Raw genomic sequence first — 11246 nt, 5'->3', positions numbered from 1 at the left:
GCTTTGAAATGATTTTTGCCAAATTTATGACACATGCTTTAAAACTCTGCAAGCAATTCTAAATAGAATTGAAAAACAATCCTGAAAGACAAACACCCCCTGCCTTTTCTAGTCTTAAAAATATACCCTTTTTAACCATGCAACTGACTCGAACTTTAGAGCAAATGTTTAGATAACAATTCTTTCTGAGACTACACACTTTAAATATAATTCACCATAAAAATTACTGATGAAATCAGCATTTGTGTCCAATACAAGTTTGAACACTTAAAAATCACGATATCTATAGCTATAAGATCACTACTTCCTGAAGGAGCACAGAGGATATTGCATTAATTTAGCTGTGTTCAGAGGTATCTTAAGAAATGCATTTTGGTTGTTTTCCAGGGACTCTTAAGTGAGAACCCTTTTTCAGTATACTAACATCAACGTCTGAGTAATTTCTTGTCCTGTAAGAAACATCTTTCACTGCTTATGGGTAAGGCAGAGGAAGGCATATTTAAGAGAAATGAAACAGAAGTATCAGTATGAACACAAATATTTTAGAAAAATTTATGAAGGAGTACATATGAATTGAGAACACGGTGGTTTGCCTGGGAGAATAGTAAGGATAACAGCTAGAAATCCCAACCAGAATGTTGGAAATACAAGGGACGTGGCAGGTCACCTAATCCAGGCTCAAAGACTAAGTGAACTGCCCAATTAAATGGATCACACAGCTAAAAGGGTTTAGCAAGGTGCCTGGCTAACACAGACTCAGTAAGTATTGGTTCTCGCCCCCTCTCCCCTACCCCAACCAAGTCCCACACCAGTAAGTCTTACAATAACCACCACCACGGTCATCACCTAAATTGTTCAACTGTTCTCCAGGCTTCCCAAGACACAAGCTCCTGTCATTAGCCTATTTCAAGGAAAAATTAATTACTATTATCAATAATACCAACCTTCTAGAGTTGCTGTATTAAATGAGATCATATAAAGCAGCAAGCAGCTAAAACGCCAATAAATTCTAGCATGAAGTTTCCAATTCTGCCTTCTCTCGAACACACCCTTTCCATTTATGGTAGGGGAGTATTTGTGGGCAGATGCATAGATGTGTATGAAGGGTGAAGAGAGCCAGGGACGCAAATATCAGACGTAGGACCCAGTTTTTGATAATTTCCATCTTTCCTCAAGTTTCTGATATGCCCCTTGGGTATGAATCTCATTCCACTGAGAATTCCCTGCTACAGTGAGTCACTACAAGTGAGAGGCGCGAGCTCAGATATATTGGAATCGGGGCGGGGGGGGGGGGTAATGGGAGTAATAGTCCCCATTCAGGAACCTGTTGACAAAACCATAATCTCATTACAAATCCTACCTCACCAATTAAAAGGCAAAGCTCCCGAAAATAGGACACCACATCTTGTACTTCCTTCCATGTGTCCACATAACACTAAGAACAGGACATCAGATGCCTAACAGTCACTGTCATCCTCAAGAAGTCAGTATTTAAAAATTCAGTCTACATATAAACCACATTGTGACCCTCACCAGCCTTTCATATAGGTCAAAAGAGAAACACTTATAAATCAATTTCTGAATAAAATGTATTAAGCGTTTTCATCTAAAAAGGAATATATCTGTAAACTTTAGTTCTAAAGTCCGTGAATGCCTGAAGTTCTAGGCAGACTGTTGAGAAGGTGCACTTTTCCTTCCTGGAGGGCCCGCAGCTCCCATCACACATTCTAAACAAACACCCAAACTGCCCAATAGCTGAAGAACCGCTGCCCTATATTGCTTCTTCCGTGGCTTTGAAGTTCAAGCTCTCATGTTCAAAGGCAAGCCTTACTCAGCGTGACTTCTAGCATATTAAAAATCAAATGAAAGGACAGTAGGTACCCTTAGGAGAGTGTACAATTAGCTGTTGAGAGGGGGACTTACGAGGCACTGATAACGCTGTGTATTTAGATGTGGTTACAAAAGAGTGTTAACTTTGTGAAAATTCATCAAGCTGAACACTTAAGATTTTTGTAAATATCTGAAGCTATATATCTATTTTTAAGTTTTCTTCTTGAAGGTGTATTTCAATAAGAGGTTAAAAAAATAAACCAGTAACAAAGACGAGTCACTATACAAAGCAGACATCCATGTGTAATGTAAAAAAGAAGACCTTAAAAATTAAAAACCCATGCGGTGAAGACCCAACGCCCCTGGGCAACCGCGAGCATGGCACGGAGTCCTTAGGCCAACAGCCTACAAGGAGCTGAGGCCTGCCTGCGACCACAGGAGCAGGTGTGGATGGCGGTGCTCCCCTCAGCCGGGCCTTCAGGCTGCCTGCGGCCCCAGCTGACAGCACGACTGCACGGGAAAGAGGGGACTGGAGCCCTCGAGATAGGCCGCTCAGACTCCTTAGAAAATCTGTGAGGTCACATGCGCTTCGTGTTTAAAAAAAAAAAAAAAAATGCAATTTCTAAATTCTATCTTCCTTAAGATACATTGAAGTAGCCTAAGTAGTTATACCTACAGAGACATTAGCTTATTGGTTTAAATTGGCAACTTTCCCTTCTCGAAAGGCTGTGGTGCAATTTTGCCTTTTAAACCCAACAGAGAAAAAAGAAAATAGAGCTGGTAATTATGAATATTAATTTCTGGATCAAATGGGCGTTAATTTCTCTGTAACGTACAGAGCAGGAAGCTTCTCATTCTTCTTTCTTCTACCTCCATTTAAATTAAAGATTCTATTAGAATAATGTTTTGTGTTTTATTGCGTGTTTGAATAACACCATATGCAACATATATCCCTTAACTTTTCCAAAGGCTTTTCTCACAAGAGGAAATATACTAAAATCTGAATTATCAAGTACATGTAAACTTATTATTTGTATAAATCCACAGAAGAGGTAGATGAGTTCAGTGAGGGAATGTAGCTATTCCAATATCATCCAACACAAACGTAGCATGTTTTGAAATCAATGTATGCGTTTTCGCATCTGTTTATACTTCTCAAGCCTGCTCAAGGAGAGCATCAGAACCGGACTCCAGCAGTCTAGCTCCAGCGTCTTTTCGCAGCTCTGAAGCCTCCGCAGTGCCCAGCACAGCAAAGGGCCTTGCATACATTAAGCATTACAGTACTAGTATAACTGAAAACAAAAGTCACAAAAGTTACCATTTTTTCAATTTGAAATTCTCCAAAGTTGTACAGAACCCCTTTCTCAAAATGGACTGCCTATAGCTGCTAGCATTTCCTTGACTATTTTTAAAAGTTGGAAAAGACAACCATCAGTTTTGCCATAGTCAGGCTAAACTTTTGCACTCTGTTAAATTTTAACCTGCAGGTCATAAGAGTCCTTGGTGGCTTCCTAGAGTTACACTGGTGGTCACTGTTTAATTACTGCACATTAAATTTAAAACAAAGTATGATTATCTGAAAACAGTATTTTCTGTTTTTACAGTCATAATGCAGAGCCCAGTAAGTAATACTTTAAGATTCCATGTAAGGTTTGGCGTAACAACAAAATAAACCCCTCAAAACCTCAAAATTATCCTTCATTTATATTATTGTTATATTTAGTACATATTTAATATGTTTATATAGTAAGTAATGTACTTGATACATAATTACAATACTGTACATTCTCCTTTTCCTCAAGACCCTGATCACCACCTGGCACTATTAAACCTGACACTTGATCCTTCTTAATCTTTTTTATTACTGCTGCCCTCTAAGAGTTGCCTTCATCTTTTTGCAATAACTAGACAGCAAGCAAAGACACTGAACCCTCATTATATTCATCTAACTTTAGCTATACATTTCTTTAAAAAGAAATGAGGAGCATTTATTTTATGAAGGCAAACACAAATGAATTTTTTTTTAAACTTAATATTCTGTAACCCCTGCCTCCTTGGTGGGTGTTAGATACGATTTAAGACCAATAATAAAAAACCCCCATGACAATAAGGAGTTGCTTACAGCCACTCCTCTAAGGAAGCTTGACTATGACATCAGCAAAACTAAAATACAAATCAGATATTTTTTTCATTACTAACATTTTAAGACACTTAAATCTTCCATAAAACACTTATCAAAAGAGATGCTCAAGACTTCAGCCTGAGAATCACATGACACTTGCTTAGTGTCAATTAAAAAAAAAAAAAGGCAAAAAACTGCTCACCCTGGTGGTTCAGGAAAGTATTAGATAATAATGACTCAACTATTTAGTACTACATATGAAACTTTCAAATAATCACGCTCTTGAATTTATAAGACTCCCTTTTATTACTTTGAGCAGTGTTTTGAGAAAGGTAGTCCCCCTCAGTGCACTTTATATTTGTTTCTAATCCATTCATGTCTTTATTCATTCCATACAGGGAAAATGTTATCTTTTTATTGAGGTTTTCTACTACAATGTTAAAGTACCTTGTTAGCATCTGTAAGTATTCAATACTAAAAGTAATTTAGTGGTCTGACAAAGAAAAGCAATAGGCCCCATTTTCTTTAAAGGAAAAAAAGTCTCCCAAACTTATCCTATTGATATAAAAATCACTCAGGGAATAACATACTATAGCTCCTAAAAGTAAAATAAAACACTACCTGGCACACCACTCCTTTCATTCTTTTGGAAATTATTAAGTTCTTACTCTGGTAGATTTTTATTTTGGGGGGTGGAAGAAAAACATCACCTTACTAAAAATAAGATGGACTGTCCTCTGAGACAGAAATGCTACGAGGGTTGCTCTGATGCACCTCGACTTTCCTCTGCTGAGGAATGACAACCTTTCTGTCAAAATGTGGGAGAGATCACACTGAGACGCTTCTTTACAGGAGACAGAACAGATGCATCTTCATAAAAGCACGCGAACTTCCTGAACTCCCCTTTGAATAGACAGCCTCGATGGAAAGATGCTCAAAGCCTGTTCTGAAATCTCCTGGACACTCTTCCTCCGGGGTAGGGAAGAGCTCCAGTACCAAAGTCAAAGGGCTTTGGTTTTTACCCAAAGTAAATCTCTATCAGTTCAGTGCTTTGATTTCCTTGTTTTTAAACTGACAAGTAATTCTTGCCTACTTACTTTTTTAGGATGGAAGAATATTTTTTAAAATCACATAAAATCTTATACACACTTCTTAGAAATGGCTGCTATGAAACTCAAGATGCTACACATTTATCATCATCATACTCATCATTACTTTTGTATCAAGTTTTACAGCTACTTCTTAATTAGGCCATGATGCTGGCTTTCAAACACAAATCTTGTGGTCTTCCACCTGCACAATTTTTGATATAATCCTGTCCTAATACCTTGTCCCTCACACTCTGGACATTTGCTTTATTGATCCCTGGCCTGAATATTTAGTCCCTCTCTCCCAAATCAAAGAAACTGGTAGAAGTTACACCATTCCAGCCTCTGTGGACACCACATTAGCAATAAGATCATTCCTTTTACTTTAGAAGTACTATGTAATATGCACAATAAAGCGGTATTTGTTATGCTCTCTACTTTGCAGAACACAAAACCCGTGCCTAGAAAATCCGAAGGTTTCTGATGACAGATTTGTGTCAGTAACTTCCATAAAAACATCAGATCTAAGGCACAGATTGGGAAAAACTTTATGGAGTTTGCAAGAAATAACCCCGCACTCCTCCAGGTTCGGTTCGGGCTGTCTCTTCCCAGGTAGGGCCTGTGCCCTGCCCGTGAGAAGTGGCCTGGGCCCAAAGCACGCCCCTGGAAGCTCGGGAGCGGGATCGAGACCCTCCAGAGCGACGTCTGCACCCAACAGAGCACCTCCCGCGTCAGACACACCCCCTCCACCCCACGTTTCATGGGAGGTGTGGGCACTCAACTCCTTGGCCGTGGAGAGGGGCGCCGGAGGGCGGGCGGGCCCAGGCCCGGGCACCCATTTTGGAGGACTGGGGAGCTCGGCCTTGCAGGCTGTGCGATTAGGAGTGTGGGACGGAAGGGCGCATCCACGGGAGGGGAGGCCGGAAGGGGGTCTCTTGTACTCGGGGGCGTGAGAAGGCAGGCGGCGGGAAAGACTCGGGAGAGCGAGGTTTCGCTGCGCGAGATTCTCTTTTTGTTATTCGTTTAGGGCTGGCGGGTGGAATGGCTAAGTCCCCTCAGGACAGAGGCGGCAAAGGGGTCTCTCTCCGTCCCGCGTCGTGGGGGCACTGAGGACTCGCGGAAGGCCTCCCTCGGGCGGGAAGACAGAGACTGCAGAGCGCGGTCGGCTGTGCGCTCCGGGGCGCCGAATCCCGCACCCCCGGCCCCGAGCCGAGGCGTGGGACGGGGTGCGAGGGGATGGAGGAGGCCCCCGGCCCGGGAGGCGGGAAAGGCCCTGGAGCCCCGGGACGGGCGGCGGCTCGGGGCCCCGAGCGGCGGCGGCGCGGGCCCAGCAAACCCCGAGCCGGCCGAGCCCCGGGGGCCGCGTGCGCCCCACTCCCCACTCTGCGCGGCCGCCCCCTCCCCCGCCGCTCCTCTCACCTGCACATGATCCGCCATTTTGCTCCATTCATGCTCCTCTCTGGCCCCCTCCCCCCCAGCGCGCACCTCGGCCGGGCCGCCGCCGCTGCCGCCGCCGTCGCCGCTGCGCCTGCGCGCTGGGGGCCCGACGCTACGCTGGCGGCGTAGAGCGGCCCAGCTGCGCAGGCCCCGACGGCCGGCCGGCGGTTGGAGAATGCGCAGCGCCGCCGGGACGCCGTAAAGGCGCGGGCAACGTCAGCGGCCGGAGCCGTCGGGGGCGGGGGTTAGGGGGGCGGTGGCGCGGCCCGGTGAACGCGGAGGGAGGGGGCCGGGAACAAAGCTTTGTTTACATGGGTTTAAAGGGGCCGCGCATTTGGGCCGGCGGGTGCTGGAGCGGGAGCTGGCATTGCGTGAGCTGGTCAGCGCGGTGAGGGCTCCTGGAAAGGCCAGGACCTGTCCCCGCCCAGAACCCCGCACCTGGCGGACTCCTGTCTTCCGGAGCGTCCTCCTCTGATCGTCCCCTGGACGCCCCCGGTCCTCGCCGCGGGCCACGGCTCTGACACCGCATCCCCAAGGCGTCTGGCGCTGCGCCCACCGCCCGTAACCCCACTTAGGATGCCTGCGTTTTTCTTGATTTTCCAAGCTTTCTGCACCAGTGGACAAGGGCTGTTGCTCTCTGATCCTGGGTTTTACCAGCAACCCAAATAGTGATCTCATTTTCACTTCTATCCTTTTCTCCATACACTTTCATGGAAATAGCCGCCAAATAGTAGTGCTTATAGAAACATGCAGAAGGCACAGTTCCAATCTTCCCAAATACCGTAGATTGTTATCTTAATCAGTATTCTAGGCTGTCTCCTGAGAGGCCAGACGCTGGGTAGTGGGGTTGGAGGGAGATCAAGGGGTTTTTAGGACCCCGGGCTCAGTATGATTGGGAAAGCCATCCTTCTGGGTCAGATCAGGTCAGCCCCAGCCTGCTGAGGCCAATTCCCACCGTTTCCAGTAGGAATCATCCGGTTGGATAATGCCGGTTCCTGTTTTCTATTGGATTCCACTCTGGCTTCCAATCAAGGCCCTCAGATCAGATTTTAGCTGTATTCTGGAAGTACTTGGAGTTTGTATTGACTGGGGGCCTAGCTACCACGTGGGATGGAAACGATGATGGTAGTGAATAACACACTTTCTGTTGTGGCTAGAGTAGACTGGAGCTAAGTGTCCATTTCAATCTTCATCCTCCTGGTGTGTCTTCCTGGTTTGCGGGGGGTGGGACACCTAAAAACTACATTACCCAGACTTCTGTGCAGCTAGCGTTCTGCAAGATAGGCTCCACCTATTAGATTCACTTTGATAAGATTATGCAGACACAGCTTTTTGTTGCGCCTGAGATGTAGTAGGGTTTTCAGGTTGTTTGTTTTTCAACAGCCTTACAGTATTGGAAGCTCCCTCAGTGTAGAGAGCAGGGGTGGTGGGCAGGTGCTTCCTGACTTTGGCATCACAGCTACAGTGGTATATTCTTGAAGTCACAATTTCTTCTTTTAAAAAAATATTTAAAGATTTTATTTATTTATTTATTTTTAGAGAGAAGGAAAGGGAGGGAGAAAAAGGAAGAGGAAATATTGATAGATTGCCTCTTGCACACGCCCCAACCAGGGACTGGGACTGCAACCCAGGCACGTGCCCTGATGGGGAATCAAACCATCAACCTTTTGGTTTTGCGGGATGATGCCCGATCCACTGAGCCATACCAGTCAGGGCAAGTCATAATTTCAATGTCAGTCTTCCTTTGGGTAGAACTAACAGTTCTCCGTGGGCCAGGCCCAAATCCATCCCACACCATACCCTTCCCCACTCTGGCTTCACCTATCCTCGCAATCTTAGTAAACGGTACCACTATTCATCCAGTTACTCAGACTAACAACACAGGAGTCACCTTGATTGCTAGTGTCTCAACAGCCCCCACACCCAGTCCACTTGGAAGTCCTGTTGTCTTTATCCAATATGCATCCAAATCCGGCTACTTCTCTCATCTCCACGGCCAACACCACGTCTAAGCCACCTCCACATTTCTCCTGGGTTCTGGTAATAGATTCCGAGATGGTTTCTCTGCTTCCTATCTTGCTTTCAGATAATCCATTTTCCATATAGCTGCAGAACATTCTTTTAAAACCATAAATCAGATAATTTTTGCCCCTGCTTAAAAATCTGTAAGTGGCTTGCCAGTGCCTTTAGAAAACATTCCAAATCTTGGCTGTAGCCCAAGATGCCATGTGATCTGACTCCATCTCTGCTGTGCCACCTCTTTTTCACAATACTGTGGTCCTTCTGACCTTCTTAAGTTTCCTCACATCCAGGTGTTCCTGCTTTAGGACCTTTACACTGAAAGTAACTTCTGCCTGAAATATTTTTTTCCTCAGATCTTTAAGTGGCTATTTCTGTCGTGCCATTGACTTTTTTTTTTTTCCCCGTAAGAGAAAATAACCAAACTTAATGCGTACATATGTATGGGAACCCCACATACAGGAGAGAGTCAGAGTCCCCAATCACAACAGATTCAGAGTTAGAAAGGGAATATGGGCGTATAAGACATTCTGAGCTAAGTATGAGGTAAGGTGCCTTGGGGCTTTTAAAAGGTCATTGCAGGATGACAAGAAGAACAGGTGTTTACTAAATAGAAAATTTTCCTGCCCTATAGATAGGTCAAAACAGGTTGTCTCTGATCTTTTGTGGGCAAGTCCCCTGATTTTAAGTTCTTCCAGGTAGTTAAGAGAGGGGCAGAAGTTTTCTTTTGAACCAGTGGCTAAAGTTGCCTTTAACTCAGAACAATCTGCAAACCACAGAGGCACATCTTGGGGTGACTTGTTCTGAACCCCCACAGTTCCGTTTTCTGAAATTTCCCTGGAAGTTTCGCATTCCAGAAGTTGGTTTGGTAGATTGTTCTGTATCTCATTAAACCATTCTCAGTCTTGAGAACAGTTCAGTTCAGTCAAACAGTTGTATCTCATTTTAGGAAGGGCTGATGCAGGTGGGCTCCCAAAGATAAGCCTGTGGTGCAAGCAATCAGGTAGGCATCTCTATGGAAACAAAAGAAAAACAAAGGTTAATGATTGGAACAGACAATAATCTTGGTTTCCGAGTTCTGAAGGCAGCCAGTCAAGATTTCTAGATGTCTAACTCGAATCGTCCTTATTTTCCGTTCAGTGTTATCTCCTTGGAGAGGCTTTTCTCATCACCCTGCTGAAAGCCATCACTATTGTACTTACAGCAATGATCAGCAGTATCTGTCCAAAGCTATTTATTTACACGTTCACACTTTTCATTGTCAGGGTCTCCCACCAAAAAGTAACCACAGTGAAACAAAGATTCTACTCCCTTTGTGCTGTGTCCCTAGTACCTCTGTACAGAGTAGATGCTTAATAATAAATTTTGGATTAATTAACTTCTTTACAGCTCAGTCTCATTCTAGGGGTGTGTGGGGCTCATAGGAGAACAGAAGGCATTGTATTATATTATGTTATATTATAAGCCCTTCCTCCTAGTTTCCGGAACTGGGTTCTCTTTCTCTCTCTCAACTGGGTTCTCTTTTTACGTAGTACTGAGAAAAGTGACATATCTAGTGGAGAAAGGATGAGGACTAGGATTGGAACTCAAGAGACTGGTATTGTCCTCACTCCTCCATAGTCAGGAACCACTGGGGTAGGAGGTGAGGAGTGTCCCTTCCTAGCCAATAAAGCAAAAAGAGACACCAAGGGGCACCCCGTCCCTCATCTATGTCTCCATATAAAAACACTGGGGCCCTTTACAATGGCTTCTCTTTTCATCACTGGTGCCCGGGTTACCTAAGGGCCTCTGATGTTCTGCCCTCCGCTGTGTCTTGGAGTTAAGTCTTCTGGGTCACCGATCACAGGGTTTGCCTGTGGCCGGGAAGAAGATGTGGGTTCGTGCTTTCACTGCAGGGTCGGTCTTGCCAAGGAACGTGGGAGGTGCCTTGAGGGATGTCGCTCTTAGGACACTCCCGCTGCCCTGTCTTTTGCAGATAGCAGCCACAGGCAGAGAACTTCTCCAGCTACCACAGGCAAGGGGCGCCATCAGGGTGTCCGACATACCTCGGGCTCAGGCCTCCAGGTTCGGAGAGCTCTCCAGTCATCTGGTAAGCTCGGGCGCCCCCCTGTGGTCCCGAGGGGAAAGTGTCCGCGTTTACCTTCGGGGAAGGCCGTCAGAGTGGCGGGAGAACACCTATTGTCTTGCTATCCAGAGTGAGGTCCGGCCTGCTCACCAACAGCATCAGCATCTCAGGTCTCAACTCCACAGCTACTGTGTCAGAGTCTGCCCTTCAACAAGATCTGCACGTTTCAGGCTGAAAGGCATTGCCCTGTTAGCTCCCAGGACGGCCCTGGAAGCCCTTCTCTACAGTGAGATGCTGATGTTGTATAGGGAGAGCTGCCAACAGGCATGCCATACTTGCCCTTCCCTCTTCCAGGGCCGGGTGGTGTGGCTGGCAGCAGTGCGGCCTGGGTGCTTTGGTAACTGGGAAGCACTTTTGTTTTGGTAACTGTGAATTAATTTTTTTTTTTTTAAATATAAGCGACTGCTATTGTAACTTAAAAAGAGAATCTCTAGATGAAACTCAGGTTTCTATAACGCTCACCTAGTGTGGAAAGGTGCCGGAGTCCCCCGCTCCGGGAGGGGAGCTTGTGATAGTGTGGGGACGTTCACCTGTCTGGAACCTCAAGGAGGCCCCATGATGTGTGCTGTCCCTGGGGACAGGGACTGCTCCCTGTGGAGAGAACCCGTTAGAGCTGTGTGTGAAA

The sequence above is a fragment of the Pteronotus mesoamericanus genome, unplaced genomic scaffold (assembly GCF_021234165.1).
Source record: "Pteronotus mesoamericanus isolate MK-2021 breed Mesoamerican mustached bat unplaced genomic scaffold, CSHL_Meso_final contig_502, whole genome shotgun sequence".
Lineage (NCBI taxonomy): Eukaryota > Metazoa > Chordata > Mammalia > Chiroptera > Mormoopidae > Pteronotus > Pteronotus mesoamericanus.
This window is presented reverse-complemented; position numbering follows the sequence as displayed.